General features: G+C 38.7%; 1 pseudogene; it reads right to left on the bottom strand.

Annotated features, from left to right (window-relative positions):
• Positions 1–16,601: 16,601 nt before the first annotated feature.
• On the bottom strand, positions 16,602–19,160 carry LOC101442675 (solute carrier family 25 member 44 pseudogene; annotated as a pseudogene).
• Positions 19,161–19,380: the final 220 nt, after the last annotated feature.

Raw genomic sequence — 19,380 nt, forward strand, 5'->3', positions numbered from 1 at the left:
CCGGCCCTTTTCTTTCAGTGTTCATGATTTCACTAATATTTGTTAGATATTTCTCTTCTAATCTTCCTTCCTCCCCATATTTTGATTGTGCATGATGCTTTGTTGGCAAAAATAGGTGCTGAAAAAAACTCTTCCACATCACTTTGACATGTCTAATTTCCTCCAAGTTAGTGTCTAGCTGCTCTTTCTAAGCCAACACCTTATGACCACCAGCCAGTGTTAGAGACACACTGGTCTCCAGGGTATAAGACTTCCAAAAATAGGACTGTTTAGAAAACAAAGTATGGAAAATCACATAGCACAGAACCTGGTAGTAATCACTCAGTAAATTTTAGCTTTTCTCTTCTTCTATTCCTGTTTAGAACCACAGCTCTTAGTACCCACTCCATTCAGGCCTTTGTTCCCAACACTCCATCAAAACTTTTCAAGGTTACCAACGACCTTCACATTGCCAAATTAAATGGTCAACTCTCAGTTCTCATCTTACTCAACTTCTGAGCAATTTTTGCCACAGTTGATCACTCCCTTCTTCTTAAACATATTCTTTACTTGGCTTCTGCTATTATCTCACTAGTTGTACCTTCTCAGTTCCTTTGCTGGATGCTCCCTAAATAATGATGTTTTCCAGAGTTCTATCTTTATATTTCATTTCTTCCTTAGATAGAGTCCCTTCATGGGTGATTTCATCCCGTATCATGGATTGAAATACCACCTTTGTTCTAATGACCCAAATTTTATCTCAGGCCCTGACTCCTCAGAACTCTGGGCTCATGTGTAGACAGACATTGCCACTTGGATATCTAATACACATTTCAAATTTTAAAAGAACAAAACAAGACTCTTGAATTTTCCCTTCCAACTTACTCTGCCCCTATTGTTCTCCATCTTGATGACCTATAGCAGCTATCTTGAAAACTTGAGGTTTCATGCATGAGGACTAAAATTCAACCCAATAAAGGTAAGAGAATGAAAATATAGAAAACCTTAGCTACCTGATGACATCATTGAGCCACTGAATAGAACTGGAACTGCTTACTTTCAAAGTTCTCATAAAATAAACAATAAATGTTCTTATACTTTAAGTTATTATTAGTCACGTTTTCCTTTATTTGCTGCCAAACGAAATCCCTTTTCAATTATTTTATTTTATGAATATGTTTACCTTTAGGTAAAACATTCTAGGTAAAAAAAATGAATAAAGAAGTAAAAAAGGGCGAGAAGAAAGTGGGGAAAAGGGGAGGAACAAATTCAAATAACTAGTGGAGGATATAATCCTGGAAGTAAATTATGAACCAAAAAAAAATTATTCAATATCTTTCTTACTTCCTTCTTCATTTCTATTCTCAACCTCCTCTAATCTGTCTTTATCTGATCATTCCATTAATATAAAAGGATCACAAACTAAACCACTGTTTTCGTAAATCTTCTACCACACTGTAAAACTTTTAATGGCTTCCCATTACGGTGCTTATCAGATAATAGACATCTAGTTACAAAGATCATAAAATCCAGTCACACCAACCCAGGAACTTATCTCCTACCACTTTGTCATTTAAACCCTACAACTCAAATAAAAAAAAAAAAAAAAAGAAAAACTCTCCTCCTGGATAAGGAAAAAGGATAGCAGCTATTTGGCAGGGGAAGCATAGAGAGACTGAGGGGTGGGTTTGTTTGTTTGTGTTTGTTTATTACTATTACTGGAATAATGAAAGTGCTCTAAGAATAACTGAAGTGATGAATGCATAAATATGTGATTACATCGAATATCCTTGATTGTACATTTTGGATGGATTTATGCTTTATTAGTATGTATCAATAAAATTGATTTGTTAAAAAAAAAACTCTCCTCTTTGCTTCTTTATTTCTTATCACCTCTAAGTCATTGATCCCTCCATTCCCAGTGCTGGATGATAAAGTAGGTACTTAAGATACTAGCAAAACAGAATAGAAAGGAAAAGGAAGAGACAAAGAGAGAGGTTATGATAGACTTATCCAGAATTTTGCAACCAAAAAATCTATAATAAGCTGTTGTAATTTCTCCATACTGTAAGTTTTGTGTTTTACAATTTTAGAATTATTTTTATTATGACTGACATTTGGTATTTATACACCATAAGTTTTCTTCTAAAGATTTCATTGGACTCAACCTTTTGGAATACATGTCTTCTCTTTCCAAATCCCACTCCATGCCTTGAGCCCAAGTCCAATCTTTTTCAAGAAACTTTTCTAAACTATAGTAAGACATTCTCCAAATTGAATTTTCACTTTTTAGACAATACATACACACATATGTACAAATATATTAATCTGTATTGTAAACTATTCTTTTAGAGCATATCTTCCATATTAAACTCCCAAGTAAGTCCACCAGCATAAATTATACTCTTTTTAAATCTCCCAGACACAATTAGCACAGTCAGAACACAATGAATACTTGTTGAATGGAAGGAGTGCAGAACCCCTGACCTGCCAATTTATGTGACTAATGTGCAAGAGATGCTTGAATACAAATGCTTTATATTTCAAGAGTTATCAACAATGCATAAAAAGATAAACCTGGTTAAGTTGTAAAGTATGATGTCATAATCAGCTTCAATAAATGAAGAACCACATCCTCCTTTGGGAAGTGCTGTAGAAATCCACCACTTTTAATTGATTGTTCTTTGAAAAGTCTTTCTTAATAAGGCAAGGGAAGAGTCACACAAGAGACATCAACCATTCCCATCGAAACCCATCCTTTCCCCGCTCCACCAGAACCACCACTACCACTCCCATCACCATATCAAAACTATGTTATTCAGGAAGCAGATGTGGCTCAAGCAGTTGGATGCCTGTCCACCACATGCAAGTTCCCTAGTTCACTTCCTGGTGCCTCCTAAAGAGCAAGACATTGAGCTGACTCCATGGGCTGGCACAGCAAGATGATGCAACAAGTCAATGCAACAAGAAGACACAACAAGGAAGCACAATGAGAGACACAGAGAGCAGGGGTTGGACGTGGCTCAAGGGTGCCTCCCTCCCACATGGGAGGGCCTGGGTTCAGTTCCCAGTGCCACCTAAAAAGAAGACAAGCATGCAACAAATAGACAGCAGTGAGTGCAAACAAGGGGTGGGGGGATAAATAAAATCTTTTTTTTAATGGGTTTTAAATCAGAATATAGATTGGCAACAAACAGCATTTATGCCATACCAGAACTGATGGCCAACAGATGCCCACCTACCTGCTTCATATGGTAGCATGCAGCTGGCATTCTCCTTCCTCCACTTCAGTATTAGCAGGTTATCATGCACCCTCCCTGTTTGGAAACCATGGCTAAGGACTGGCTTTAAGGGAGCTGCTTCCAACATGCCAAAGGAAAGGGAGAAGTAACTTTGGCATCCTAATTTCAAAAGATTGCCAGGCCCTGATGTAAAAGTATATTCTTCTCCAAATGTGGACACTGCCTATTTCCTTTATTGTGGTCATTAGCTGATGTCTTTGGCAGTGAACATGTAGAGTAAGGTTTTCCAGGATGGGATTGTAGCCTTGGAAATATATCATCCAAAACAAAAAGCCAAAGTTCTGCTTGTTTCTTCGTTTGCACCACACAATCACCAAGATACTGCATTAAAAAAAATTAACACAGAAAAAAAAAATTAATACTCCTTTCTTCCCTTCTCCCAATGGCAAATCATTATGATTTTTACTTTTCTTCTCTTTTTTTGTCAATTTTCTTTCCCTTCTTTTCAATAAAAAGAAAAAGGTTTCGTCACCAGTAACCATTGCATTCCTGTTTTCCTTTCTCTGTACCCTGGCCTCCGTTCCTGCCCTCTACCTGAACTATAGAAATAAACTGAATTGTGAGTAATCTATAATTGGAATTTTAATTTCAGTATATAAAAACTGAATATTAATAGGACCGAACTCAACTGATCATGTTTTTTCATAAATCTGAATACAGACATATTTAGTGTTTGTTATAAAGTACTTTTTCAGGAGAAATGTAAAATTTGGGTTCTGGAAAACTCTTATTTTGGAAGATTGGCATGCTCATATTATGCCAAAATCACATTATGATAAGATAATAAAAATGAACTTTTATAAACTCTTTTCTACTAGAATCAATGACTTGAGTTTAAAAGGCAATTCAGAGCTCCAGCTCCAACTTTAACCATTGCTAATGTCAAATCTCTGATTATCATATACCCCATTTAATAAGTAACTAGCTGTAGAGTAAGATCTCAATTTGATTGCAGCATATGTACAAACCAGACCTCTGGTTTTTCTATTTTTAACTTAGTTAAAGAGTAACAAATATGTCTTAAAAGGCCATGGAAAAGTACCATTGCTGGGAGAACTGAAAAAATAAATGCTTCTAATTACAGGTTAGGCAACGCTCATATGGCTTGATTTTTCCTTAGGGTCTCAGGAGGCTACAATATGATACACTGAGCTATATAAACAATAAATATCTTCCACCACCATCTATAGTATTTAAGCCCTGGGTGGTTAGTGTAAATAATAGGCCAAACAGATTCAAGCATAAGCAAGATTTTTTTAACTTTACCCTAAGAATTAATCAAAGTTTGAGTCCCAATCTACTGCTCAATAGCTATGTTTATTAGTAATGTGATTAGCTTTCCCAGGACTCAGTATTCCTTCTTGTAAAATAGAATTAATAACCCACATCACTGGGCCATCATGAGGATTAAATGAGAGAATATGTATGAAATATCTAGTTCAGTACCTGGAATATAGTAAATTTCCTTCCAACCCCTTTCCCATACTCCCCATCCCTAAATTTCCATTCTTACTGTCATGAACCAGTAGGGATATATGTGAGTATCCCCTCCATCCCTCCATACAAATGAGGAGAACGAGTATCTTTTGGCTTATAGGCATTCTTTCAAAAAATATCGTTTTGTGTGCGTATGGTTTTAATTTATGTTAGAATATTGTGTAATATATCTCATACTATTCTATTTCTTTTTTGGTGTGAGTGCTTGAATGGGTTCCTTGTTTCTTATTGGTGTGGTTTGGGAAAAATATAAAATCTGTTAAGTTAGTCCACAGTTTTTTTCAAAAGCAAATTCAAAATTGAGGTTTTATTAGGCAAGTATACCCAAACTTGCATGAAACCACTTTATCTGAAGAGATGAGATAAAGCAAATACATGATGAATGGGTACAGGAGTTTGGTTTTTTGTTTGGTTTGTTTATTTTTATCTTAGGTCTTTTGAAAGGAGCCAGGGTGGAGGTGAAGGAGTGGATTCCCCAGGAGCATAGTGTTGAGTTAATCATATTCATCACTTCACAGCCCATTATCAACATTGGTCTGTGCAAGCCTTCGCATTATTGTATTTATTCCCTTTTCTTCCCATTTCCCTCTCCATTTTCCTTCATTCCCTTAATGAATTGTTTCCTTCATGCCAATAAGCTGAAGTCTACAGGCGTTCTTGCAACACATATATTGTTTTATGTGAAGGTAACTTTAATTTATATAAATAATATTTTATAACATATCTTCCTATAAATTTTTTTTTACTCTGCAATTTTTTTTTAAAGATTTATTTATTTCTCTTTCCTCGCCCCCCCTCCCCCCAGTTGTCTGCTCTCTCTGTCCATTCGCTGTGTGTTCTTCTGTGACCGCTTCTATCCTTATCAGCGGCACTGGGAATCTGTTTCTTTTTGTTGCATCATCTTGTTGTGTCAGCTCTCCGTGTGTGCGGCACCATTCTTGGGCAGGCTGCACTTTCTTTCATGCTGGGCGGCTCTCCTTATGGGGCTCACTCCTTGAGTGTGCGGCTCCCCTACGAGGGGACACCCCTGCATGGCAGGGCACTCCTTGCGCGCATCAGCACTGTACATGGGCCAGCTCCACATGGGTCAAGGAGGCCCGGGATTTGAACCGTGGACCTCCCATGTGGTAGGCGGACGCCCTATCCATTGGGCCAAGTCCGCTTCCATTAAGTTCATTTAGATTGTCATGTGTAAATCCACTTAGCTGCTTCTAATTCCTATCTTGTTCCCATGGTGAGCAACTACCACATTTTACCTAGCCACTCTCAGTGCTGGACACCCAAGGGAGCATCTAACCCTCTACCACACAAATAATGGATAAGTGAGTATTCTCACATGAGTTTCCACATGGGCCTGTGTGACAATTTCCTTGCCATATATATCCCAGAGCAGATTAGAATCACTCTTTTTTTCATGTTGATTTGAAGGTTCCTTGGGTATACTAGATATTAATTCCTTGTTTTGAACATTAAAAAATATCTTCTCCATTATTATTAACTTTTCCCATATATCCTTTGCAGAAATTCTTAATTTTTATGTAATTGCTTTGCCTTATGGTTTGTGCTTTTGAAGTTTCGTAAAGTCTTTCCTTGTGCTACGTCACAAAAAATTACTCTCCCAAGTTTTCTTCTTTTAGCTTTGTAGTTTACCTTTTTCACTTAGGTCCCTTAAAGCATCTAGAGTCTGACTACACATGTACAGTTAGGTAAGGACCGGGGCAGGGACTTAACCCAGGGCTGGCACCCAACCACTGAGCCACATCGACTCCCTAAAGTTGATCCCTTCACTTGTTCTTTTTTTCAGTTTTAGGAGGCACTGGGAACCTAACTGGGGACCTTCCCATGTGGGAAGCAGGCACTCAACTGCTTGAACCATGTCCACTCCCAGGATCCAGTTTTATTTTTCTCCATATACTACGACAATTTTCCTGACACCACTACTAGTAAAACCCACCCTTTCTTCATTGATTTATGGCATTATCTTCACTGCATTTAAATTCCTATATATATTGGTCTGTCTCTAAGCTCTCAATTATTTACTTTTAGTTCCATTTGTTTATTCTTGTGTCAATACTATATGGCACTGTTTTTATTATATTGTTTGTAATAAATATTAATATTTCAAAGACCAAGTTCTTTCCCTTTGTATGCCATCTTTAATATTGTTTTAGCTGCTTATGTAACTATATGCTACCATATAAAGTTAAGATTTATCAAATTCCTCAAAAACTCCAGTTGAAATTTTACTGGGATTACATTGAATTTATATAAAATTTTTGGATTATTGACATTATTATAATACTAAATCATCCAATCTATTAGTCATGGACTTTAACTTTCTGGAAGAGGAGTAGATGACCATGAAAAGCAAAGAGACAAAGAAATAAAGTAGGTAATTTTTATCCTAGATTTCTTTAAAGATTGAGAAAACATTTCCTGATTTGGGAAAAAAGCTGTAGAAAGGTTTTATAGGACTTTATACTCTCTTTTTTTAGTTTCTGCATCACAGAAGGAAGCTAAGAGCAGCTCTTTGAGAATGAGATGAAGCTGCAGAGATTGAAGGTGGGTCATTCTCTAGTCTCTACAAAATCCCTTTGTAATTGCCAAGAAGAGTTAAGATGCATATCACAGCCAAAACTATGAGTAAAGGTATAACCATAGGATCTTGTTGTGAAACCACTGACTGAACCATGAACAAAACTGGAGGTTCTAGGTACAGAATCAATCGAGTTAGAAAAATGAGCTTAGAGAGCACCATCTTTTTTTCTTAAGAACAGAAATATTTTAAAAAGATTTTAAATGTTACTTTTTTAAAAAGTTGGCTGCATTGCTGTAAAATGTTGTTCGAAAGACTTCCACCTATCTGTGTTAATAAAACTATGTTTTATATATTTTTTAAAACTACTAAATCAAAAGCCATCCTTAATGCAAAATTAACAAACCAAAATTTTGTGGTTTAAAATAAAAGCTTTTAAAAATTAGTATTTGGAAAGTCGAAGTTTCTCTACTCAAAATGCTAAAGTTTTATATTTTTGCTATATGCAATTTGCCCAAAGTGAAAAGGAAATCTTTTTAAAAAAATAAAGATGGGTTAAATGATCTCTTTAACTCATTCCTAAATGAATAAAGATTCTATAAAAATGCTTGCTCTTATAAAAATAACAAAAAATAAGATAAATCATATATTATTAAAAATAACTGTCTCTTCAATTACCTCACAAAAACGTGTTTGTTGATGCCATTAAAGTTACATTTATCTGAAACTGAATGTTTTAGTTCTAAATATGTACACTAAAAAACACAATCAGCTCTAACAGCAATCAGCCTTTTTCTAGGAATAAAACAATAATATATTTTTAAAATACTGCCTTTGTGTAACCAAGATGTCCTATAATTCAAAGTCTCATGCACAATTTGTTTAAAAAAAAACAGCAAAACAACTAAGGTACAAACAAAATTACAAATGCAACATTTATTAAAGTATTTTCCTGTAGTATTAAGCATTCAAAAACTGTAATATACTTTCATTTATTTAAATATATACCATTACATACCTATCAGAATTGCTAAAATTAAAAAGACTGGTCATATAAAGTGTTGGAGAAGATACAGAGAAACTGAACCCTTACACAGTGCTGGTGGGAATGTAAAATAGTACAACCATTTTGAAAAACTGTTTGGCAGTTTCTAATAAACGACCCAAAAATTCTACTTTTAGGCATCAAGCCAAGAGAAATGAAAATACAGATCCACACAAAGTTCTGTATATGAATGTTCATAGTAGCTTTACTCATAATAATAAAAACTTAGAAACAACCCAAATGTCCATCAACAGTAGGTTGGAGGGAAGCAGATTTGGCTCAACGGATAGAGCATCTGCCTACCACACGGGAGGTCCAAGGGTCAAGCCCAGGGCCTCCCGACCTATGTGATGAGCTGGTCCATGCACAGTGCTGATGCACGCAAGAAGTGCCGTGCCATGTGGTGTATGGTAGCCCCACGCGCAAGGAGTGTACCCGTGAGGAAAGCCACCCAGCACGAAAAAAGTGCAGCCTGCGCAGGAGAGGTGCCACACACGGAGAGCTGACACAGCAAGACGACGCAACAAAAAGAGAGACACAGATTCCTGGTGATGCTGACAAGAATACAAGCAGACACAGAAGAACACACAGTGAATGGACACAGAGAGCAGACAATGGGGGGGGCAGGAAGGGGAGAGAAAGAAATAAAAAATAAATCTTTAAAACAAACAAACAAACAATAGATTGGATAAACTAATTGTGAAATATCCACACAATGGAATACTACTCATCAATGAAATGGAATTAAATATTGATGCTCAAAACAGCATGAGGGAAACGGACTTGGCCCAGTGGTTAGGGCGTCTGTCTACCACATGGGAGGTCCATGGTTCAAACCCCGGGCCTCCTTGACCCGTGTGGAGCTGGCCCATGCGCAGTGCTGATGCGCACAAGGAGTGCTGAGCCACGCAGGGGTGTCCCCCGCATAGGGGAGCCCCACGCGCAAGAAGTGCGCCCGTAAGGAGAGCTGCCCAGCACGAAAGAAAGTGCAGCCTGCCCAGGAACGGCACCACACTTCCCGTGCCGCTGACGACAACAGAAGCAGACAAAGAAACAAGATGCAGCAAATAGACACCGAGAACAGACAACCGGGGGAGGAGGGGAATTAAATAAATAAATAAATCTTAAAAAAAAAAAAAAAAAACAGCATGAATGTATCTCATAGCCATTATGTTTAGCAAAACAAATCAGACAACAAAATGTACCGTGTATTTTCATGAATTTCAAAAACAGACAAAGCTAATCTATGATGGTTACCTTGGGAGGGTGTGGGGGAGTTGTCTGGGAAAGGGGATAAGGAAAATTTCCAAGATGACAGAAATGTTTTATATCTTGATTTGGGTGATGGTCACATATAGATAAGGCTCATTGAGTTATACATGCAAGATTGGTGCATTTTATTCTAGGAGAATTATATCTCAATAAAGAACTGAAAAAATGCAAACATGAATGCAAGAGTGCAGGCATGTACACACCAATATATATAGCCATCCTCAGGAGGTCCTTTCAAATGGTTGATATTGTTTTTTAAAAATTACTCTCAATCCCCATATAAAAGTAAAAGCAGGTACTTGAACCTCCAGTATCACCTATATTTTTAATCTCTCTCAAAGAAAAGCAATTGAAGTACTTCAAGAGAATTTACCAAGACACCTTTCCGTGTCCCATTCACAGTGTTTTTATATCATCTTCAAAAACCAACATTGTTTCATTTCCTTCAAAAACAATGAGGTATAAACTACCAGAATCTATGGGAATGTTTTCAAACTGGCATCCAAACTGTCTAAAGGTAGTTTTGGCAGGGGAACCAATGAAAGGATTTTGTTCACACATATTTAACAAATTTGAAGTTTAGATTATACCATATCACTATTAAGTGGTCCATGAATATCAAAAGTTAGAGAAACACTAATTGATGTTAGGTTATGATGAAAGAGTTTTACTCTGTGCCTCTGGGTACCACTGATTCACAACTAGAATATCAGGTAGGAACCAAAATGACAGTCATTCTCTTCAGAGGTACAAGTCATGGGGTGAATGCTATTGCTATACTATTTTTATAAACAAGAAAACTGCAATTTGGATAAGTAAAATCAGCAAAATCGTCAGATTATATAAACCAGAAGCAAATTTGGTTTCTGATCTGTATCACACTTGTTTCTGGTCTTTTTGGTCTTCTGACTGCTAATTCAGACTATTTCTTTAAACCATTTCTTCTAAGAATCAGCCTTTTTTATGTTTTTGGTATATTACAATGCTCTGGTTATTTAAACAATGACCATAAAGAATGAGGAATGGCGCCGCCCACACTTCCCCTGCCGCTGACGACAACAGAAGCGGACAAAAAAACAAGACGCAGCGAAGAGACACCAAGAAGAGACAACCAGGGGAGGGGGGGAAATTAAATAAAAATAAGTAAATCTTAAAAAAAAAAAAAAAAAAAAAAAAAAAGAATGCTTATCCTAGAACCTTTGTATTGGACTGATTGCTACCAAGTAAATGAACTTCTTACACCAAAATTAGGTGCTGGTTCTTCTACACATTGCAAAACTTTCTTCTATCCTATAAAATCTTCTTCCTGCTCACCTTGAATACAACCCAAATCAATGCGTATTTGAGTCCAGTGCTTTCCTTCTATATGTTAATAAGCTATGTGCAAAGTACCAATATTCCCCACCCCATCCCCACTTCCAGTCTCGGACAAAAGCTCAGTGGTACCTCAATACAGGATACTTTTTAAACACTTTTTTTTTGCATTTTTTTACTTTTTATTTTGAAATACTTTAAAACTTACAGGACAGATTAAAAAAATAATACAAACGCATACAGAGTCCTCCAAATTATCCCTACCCTGCCTCCCCTGAACTATCAGATCACCGATTTTAACATTCTACTACATTTGTCATATCATTCTATCTATCTATCAATCCTTTTTCTGAACACTTGCATGTAGGTTATATATATCATACTCCTTGAACACAATATGGCTATATACATTTCCTAAGAGAAAGGATATTCATTTATGGAATCACCTTAAGAATAGTTATCAAATTGAAGCAATTTAACATTGATATAGAGTGTAAATACAGTCCATATTCCAAATTTTCATATGTCCCAATAATGTCCCTGAGAATTTTCTCCTCCCTTGCTGGATCCCATCCAGCATCATGTATTGTCTTTCATTGTCATTGCCTCTTTAATTGCTCATTCTTTTTTTTTTCATTGTGGGAACATTTATATAAATTATCCATCTCAGTCACTCCCAAACATATCATTTAAGGGGATTAATCACATTCACAATATTGCCATACCCTCATCATCTTCCATTACTACAACTTTCCCATCTCCCCAAACAGAAACCCTACCCTCATTGTACATTAACTCCCCATTACCCCTGCTCCCACCACTGGCAATCTCTACTCTAATTCTGACTCTATGAGCTTGCATATACTCTAATATTTTCTTGATAGTTACTTACCATGGAGCTTAAATTTAATATCCTAAATCTATAACAACTCATTTGCTTTGATACCAACTTAACTTCAATACTTTACAAAAACTATTTTCCTATACCCTTCCACCCACACACACACACCTTTATGTAGTTCTTATCACAAATTACATATTTACACATTATGAGTCCAGAATCACTGATTTGCCATTATATTATTTTACATTTGCTTTTGGACCCTGTAGGAAGTAAAAAATGGAGTTACAAACCAAATATAGAGCAGTGCTGGCATTTATATTCACCCATGTCATTACCCTGACCAGAGATCTTTATTTCTTCATGTGACTTCAATCTACTATCTGTTGTCCTTTACTTTCACCCTGCAGAACTCTAATATATCTTGAAGGGCCAGTGTAGTTGTGGCGAACTCCCTCCACTTTTGTTTTTGGGAGAATATCTTAATCCCTCCCTTATTTTTGAAAGACAATTTTGCTGGATATAGAACTCTTGGTTGGGAAGTTTTTGTTTTCAGCACTTTAAATACGTCTTCCCATTGCCTTCTTTCTTCCATGGTTTCCAATGAGAAATTGGCATTTAATTTTATTGAGGCCCCTTTGTATGTGACACATTGATTTTCTCTTGTGGCTTTCAGAATTCTCTATCTTTGGTTTGACAGTTTGGTTATAATGATGCTATGGTCTATTTTGGGTTTATTCTCCTTGAAGTTCATTGAGATTCTTGGGTGTGTATATTCATGTCTTTCGTTAAATTTGGGAAGTTTTGAGCCATTATGTCTTTGAATATTTTCTCTTCCCTTTTTTCTCTTCCTTCTCCTTCCGGGACTCCCACAATGAGTATATTGGTATGCTTGATTGCATCCTACAATTACCTCAGGCTCTGTTTACTTTTCTTCATTATTTTTTTTCTGCTCAGAAGACTGTATGATATCAATTGTCTTATCTACAAAGTCACTGATTCTTTCTTCTGCCAGGTCCAATCTGCAGTACAACCCCTCTAGGGAGTTTTTTTAAATGTCTGTTAACTGTAGTCATCAGCTCTGTTTGGTTCCTTCTCATAATTTCCATCTGTCTAGTGATATTCTCTTTTTGCTCAGCCATCATTTTCCTGATTTCTGATAGGACTTTGTCCATGTTTTCGTTTAGATCTTTGAGCATATCTCAGACCATTATTTTAAAGTCTTTTTCTGGTATGTCCCATGTCTGGTCATCCATATTGATGGTTTCTAATTCCTTAGTCTTCTCCTTTGCCTGGGCTATAGTTTCCTGTTTCTTTGTACGTATTGTAACCTTCTGTTAAAATGTGGGCATTTTTATGTTTTAACATGTTATCTCTGGAATTTAGACTCTGAGGTGTCTCTTTCTTATGATTGTATCCAGTTAGTTTTATGACAGAGCTTTCCTTGAATTCCAGGAGCTTACAAAAAAGGAGGGGGACACCTTTCCCAGTCTTTGAAGATTGACCTGTGGGAGTATTCTCCTTCAGGGCTTATCCATATGTGAATTTGGATAATAACTTCAGGCCAAAGTATATGGGGCTTTTCTGATCCTTTCTGCACTGGCGTCTTGTCTCAACTATGCATATGTGGCCCTGGGAATTCTCTTTATAGGATTCTGAATGTCCCCTGTTTCTTAGGAAAACATTCCCTCAAGGCCCAAGGCACTGCACTATATGTCTTATAGCGAGCAATCTCTTAATCCAGGCAGCACAATATGAGTGCTCTCCCACAGCATTCTGTAGGAAGTCTCTGGGTGTCACCTTCCATATCCAAGGCAAGTTCTGTGATGGTGATTCTCTCGGCCACCACCAGATAGACTGGGCCAGACATATATGCTCCCAGTATTTTGCACAAGGATTACTTTTCTCCCTCTGGAACTAGGACCAGGAATCCACACTGGGAGCATGGGCCATCTCTAAATTGAGCTTGTGAGGGGTGGGGAAGGGGCCACCAGAGCATCACAAGATTCTACTGCTTTTGAGTTGCCTTTTTCTTGAATGGCCCTGGCCCTGTTAGTTCAGTCCTCTAACTGTTTTCTGGAGCTTTGAGAAAGATGTTTCTGCCAGTTCTTGTTGGTTACTCACAGCTTCTGTGGGAGGACAGAGCCTTGCAGCATCTCACTCTGCCATCTCCACCAGGATGACTTTCTCTACACTTTTTTATTTTTAAGGAGGTACTGGGGATTGAACACAGGACCTCATACATGGAAAGCAGACGGTTAACCACTGAGCTACAGCTGCTCCTCTCTATACTTATTTTTAAGCCTTAAACAAGTCTTGTAGCTTGCACTTAGGCTGAGAGTTCATAGTCACTCTATTTAAGTCTTTAAAAATCAGAACATCTATTTCCACTAGAGGGCTGTGTTTACCAAGAACTGTAAGAGCAATGTCAGCTTGTGGCAATTTGCAAGAGATTAAATGCTTACCTTTTGGAAAGATAAACATATGTGTAGCTATTTAGTACACTTACTTTTTTTTAGGGACTCAATAAAAAATTATACTTCAAAGACTTTGCACAGTGTAACAGCGAATATTCACTGTAACTATCCTCAAGAGTCCACAGTTTGTCTGCATTTTCATCCCCCTGTCCCTCAGTACGTACTCCATCAAGTTTTCTGTCTTGCCCAGTCTTTCAAGTTTCTTCTACAGTTTTGTCTTTAGACTAATTAAAAATTCCAGCTTGTCTAGTTCTCGGGAACAAAAGCCTCCTGTACTATCCCCACCAAGACATGGTTTAATCAAACCCAACCCCAGTCCCTAAATTATTAGATGGGAAAGTATTTAATAATACACACATCATCCTTTAAAACTTTGTGTGTGTGTGAGAGAGAGAGAGAGAGATAATGGGCGAAAGGCTATGAGATACTGTACAAGAAAAACAAACAAGGAAAGGAAAGTCTGGAAGGATAAATATCCTAAGACACAAGAGGCAAGAGATGATCTCCTCCTAATGACACTTTACCTACTTTGCCATAGTGGGGAAGGGTTGAAGAAAAGTCTCTAGGGAGAGGAAGGTATGGAGCTGAGAAAATGAGCCTTCAATGGTCTCCTTAAGATAAGCTTGAAGAGGAGGAAAGGCCCCTTGCTTCCATTATATTGTAGTTCTTAGGGTAAAAGGGTGACTGAGGGCCCAGAAGATTCAGAATGATTTGTGGGCCCAATACTTTGGATGGCCATTCAAGGATAGAAATTGGAGAACTCCCCTGACAAAGTGCAAGACAGGACAACAAAAGAAAAAGGAAAGGAAAGGGAAAGGGAAAAATGTCCTCAAAGATAAGAGACCAAGATGAGCAGTGGTGAAGGTAGACAAATACGTCTTCAGATTCTGTTGTGGTCAAGGAGGAAGAATGTGAGGGGGCCATAAGGAATATCAAGGCTTCAGGTAACTAGCACATTCAAATTGGCACCATGGCCCTTCCCGGAGGGTGGAACTAATATGAAGGTTTGAAAGGTGATCCAGGACAAATGTTGCAAGTAGAAATGCAGGGTTTTTGATGTGTCTTCTTCTCATTCTCTGTGCTCTTCCTCTCTGCAACACAGGCTTGGTGGAGGGCCCGGGGGGGAGAAAGATGAGGCAGGGAAGGAGTGCCCATCTCCCAGCTCCTAAGGAAAGTGTCAACAGATAATCTCAGCAGCATCAAGTAGATAAATGCAGGGGACCTGGTACTGGGTGCTTCTTTAGTCTCCTCCAAGCAGCCCTCCATAGGGTAACATGACTAGGATGACTCTGCATCCAGGGAGAAGAAAAACAAACAGTTCTGCATCTCAGTGCTTCCCATGTAAGATGCATGTTTTAGTGAGTCCCAGTGATTGGGGTATATATGTGTACATCCAGAGTTGCCTGGGGCTGAGAACTTCCATTGCCCTCTCCTAGGCTTGACTCAGCTGGCCTGAGGGAGATACTCTGTGGAACATGCATTCCCTTGTCACTTTGCAAACTTACTATGTTCTCACCCTAACCTTTCAGAGTAGTGGTCTAGGTCAAGTGTGCCCCAGACAACCTGATCTACTTAGAACTACACTCATCACTGTGGTCATCTGGGCCAAGGGAAGACAACAGCTTATACTGTCTTGGGGCTCTGGTACTAAAGGAGTGTTGAAGGGATAGGAAAGTGGGGTTAAGGAAAAAACTACAATACATTTTCCACCTGTCTGAAGAGGGTGTGGGCTCCAACTGCAGGACTGACATTTTAGCAGAACTAAGACAATAAGTGTTTCATGATGTTAAACATACACACACACACACACACACAGATAAAGTATCAAAATTTCTCCCTAACCTAATAACTCTTCCAGAGAGAGGATGAGCGCTCTGGAGAGCCAGAGGGTTTTCTCTGCTGCTGCTACTCCCAGTGCAAAAGTGCTAGTACCTCGCTCCAATGGTAGGGGAAAGCTTTAGTCTGGTGGGCAACTCAGTCCCAAAATAAAAATTAGCAAGCCTAGGAGATAAAGCAGAAAAGGGCTGATGGCAGCTTCTTGGGATCTGGGTTATAAGTCCAAGAGGATTCCTTAAGGTAGGATCAAGTACAATAACTGAGTGAAGGAGCCCAGTTTGGCAAGAGAATTAAAAACAGGGAGGGCAGGGGGTCCAGGCTTGGAGACTCTTTGGCAAGAGCAGCAGTTCAAAGTCTCTGTCCCTGCCCCAGACAGGCCGCTGGGTCCAGGACAGGGCTGACTGCATGGTGGGAGCATTTGGAGAACATGCTATCCTCCTCCCTACTCTGCCCACTACCCAGTGTTGTGTGGGAAACAGCAGGCTTCTCTCCCCATCACTGGTTACCAGTGCCTCAAGTCCAACAGTTCAGGTTGAAGGCTGAGCTTCTTGAGGCTCTCGTGGCCCACACAGTGGTGGACAGTATAACTGGGATCATTCTGGCTGAGAGGCACCTCATGAGGCCCAAGGCCCCTCCTCTGTCATCAGCTGTCTGAAGGTCAGGATGATGGAATTCTTGCCCTCAGTCTGCACACAGGTTCAGATGACATCCATGGGATCGGTGAGAATGGAGGCAGTGGCTGCAGCCAAGGCCCCGGAAACAACTTGAAAGACAATGTGAGGACACTCCTTAGGACAGATGTACAAGAGCTGCTCTGCATAGACGTGATAGAAGGTCCACCAAACAGCACTGTTTGGGAGGTAGGTAAGCAGTGAAGCCACATAGCCATGGCAGAAGCCTCAAAGCCCATCAGCCTGCAGAATCTGCCTCATGATATCCTTGGTTGGGCCAAAAGCAATCACCCCTCATCCTTCTAGGTTCCCCCATACCTGGAAGTGACCCATTTATCACCCTTGTGCTGCATCATCAGGTGCTGGAGACTATATCAATGGGCACTCTGATGCTTTAGGCCACCAGGGAGGCCAAGCCACTGGCCACCAGCAGTTTGACTATGTTGTTTCAGCTATAATCAGCTACAGACTTCTGGGTGAGCTCATAAATGGTGACACAGTACTGGCCAGAGATGAGGGTGAAGGTGTTGACAGGAACCCCCAGTAGAGGCCAGTCATTCCACCAGCCTGCAGGATTTTGTTGAAGGCATCAAAGGTCCCATGGCAGAGACTCTTGCCCTTCTGAACCTGCATCTGGGCACTGATGAGAGTGAATGGGTAGGTGCTGACATGGATGATCCTTGCCATTGCCACATCTAACACACAGAGCTTCTTTTTGTCCAGGTGCTCCCCCTTAATGATCTGGATGTTGTGTTTGTCCTCTGTTGTTCCTGAAGAACTTCTCAGACCTACATGGTTTCGCCGTGTCTGAGGCAGACTCCAAGCCTGGACCACTAGGCCTCAGTACCCACTCTATCCTCCATAACCAATGACTGCTGGCCTCCTCTATTTGCATCTTCCATCTCCACCCAGGTGAAAGCACTTACTCTTGCAAAGCTATTTATGATTCCATTTTTTAAAATGTTATGATTTCATTTTTTAGTCCCATATCAGAAAATGTCAACAAATGTTAAGAATATGATGTGCTTTAAAATAGAACAGAAAAATTTTTTTTTGTTTCAGGTTGAAATTTTTCTTAAAGAAATAAGGAGTCCACCCTTCCAAAAAAAAGACTTAAAGTCATATATAAAAATTATCTCTGTGTATATGCTTTTTATAGTGTCAGATCAAAAAGTACTTATTGCTTTTGAAGATCAAGTGTTCCTTAGTATTTGGGGGACTAGCTATTGTATTCATACTTGGCCTCTGTTTTGCATCTTTTCTCCAGGAAATAAAGCATTTTTAAGTAAAAATGTAAACTATTGAGTAGAATTTATCATCTGCTACACCTTCTGCTCTGATAATGAAGGAGATTGTTTCTTCCCTTCATATTCCTTCCCCTGACTCCTTTTCATTTGCTTGGCAGAAGAATTAAACACAGTGTTTGGAGGGAATTGATTGGTTGGTTGTTTTTCAGTAAACTTTTTATCAGCAATGTAACATAACTAAATGCATATCATAGGCATACAGCTCAATTTTCACAAGGGAACACATGCAAATAACCAGAACCTATATCCAGAACTAGAATGCTGTTTAATACATCTTTACCTAGTGCAAGTTCATGAGTATATTCCCATATGCTTTCTTCTTGAAGATCTTTTATTTAACCCTTTATATTTAGAGCTATCAGAGAGCCCATTCTTGCTCCCTCTCAGACCCCTCCTCACAATGGAACCATTATGCTGACTTCTAATACCATAGATTCATCCTGCCTGTGTTTGAACTTTATATAAACCTTCACTTTTTCTTTTTCTCTCTCTTTTGGATTCAATTCAGATTTAATAAACCCTACATAAGTAATGCTACATTTCCTAAATTATTTTCAAGACTACTCACATGCTGGGTCACCTTATGTCTGTAATTTGCACCAAAACATAATCTCCTTCAATGAGGTAATGCACATAAAGTACTTGACCCAGTGCAGACTCAATAAGCAAAGGCTTAGGAAAGAACACAAAAAATACAAAAAAGATTGGAGATCAGGTTTTGTCCAGAACAAGCAAGCACATATACATGTCAGGTAAAGTATGACACCAGGCAAACCCTTGTTCTAAATGTCATGATACCATTTAGATTCCTACCTCTGCTCAAGACAACAGAAACCATAAAATCCTTCCCTTAAAAATATTTTCTTTGTCACAGCAAGAAAATGTGTTTTTATAAGGACTGTCAAGAGAAATAAGTGATTTCATACATTAGACAATTTGTTTGCTGGTGCCTCCAAAAGAAAAGTTTCATCACTCAAGCAAAAGTTATAAGAAAAATTCTCCACCTACAGAACACATTTCCTGCAGACTTTTGTAGTGGTGGTTGCCGGTTGACCTCAGGTGTTTGAATAAAGACAATGGCATCTTGATGTTGCTTTCATAGTATGCTCTCAGAAACAATATAATCCCCTCCACTGGGTAAAATGTGGTTTCTTAGGTCTGGAAGAATTCAGGTTGCCTTCATGCCACTTTCTGGAATTCTTTAACATGGGTCGTCACACCAGCTGATGGGTACCATCTGGACACCTGATTCACTGTGGGCCACCACCGTTCCTTGCTCGTTTTCAGTGGTGGTCAGCAGGTA

The sequence above is a fragment of the Dasypus novemcinctus genome, chromosome 6 (assembly GCF_030445035.2).
Source record: "Dasypus novemcinctus isolate mDasNov1 chromosome 6, mDasNov1.1.hap2, whole genome shotgun sequence".
Lineage (NCBI taxonomy): Eukaryota > Metazoa > Chordata > Mammalia > Cingulata > Dasypodidae > Dasypus > Dasypus novemcinctus.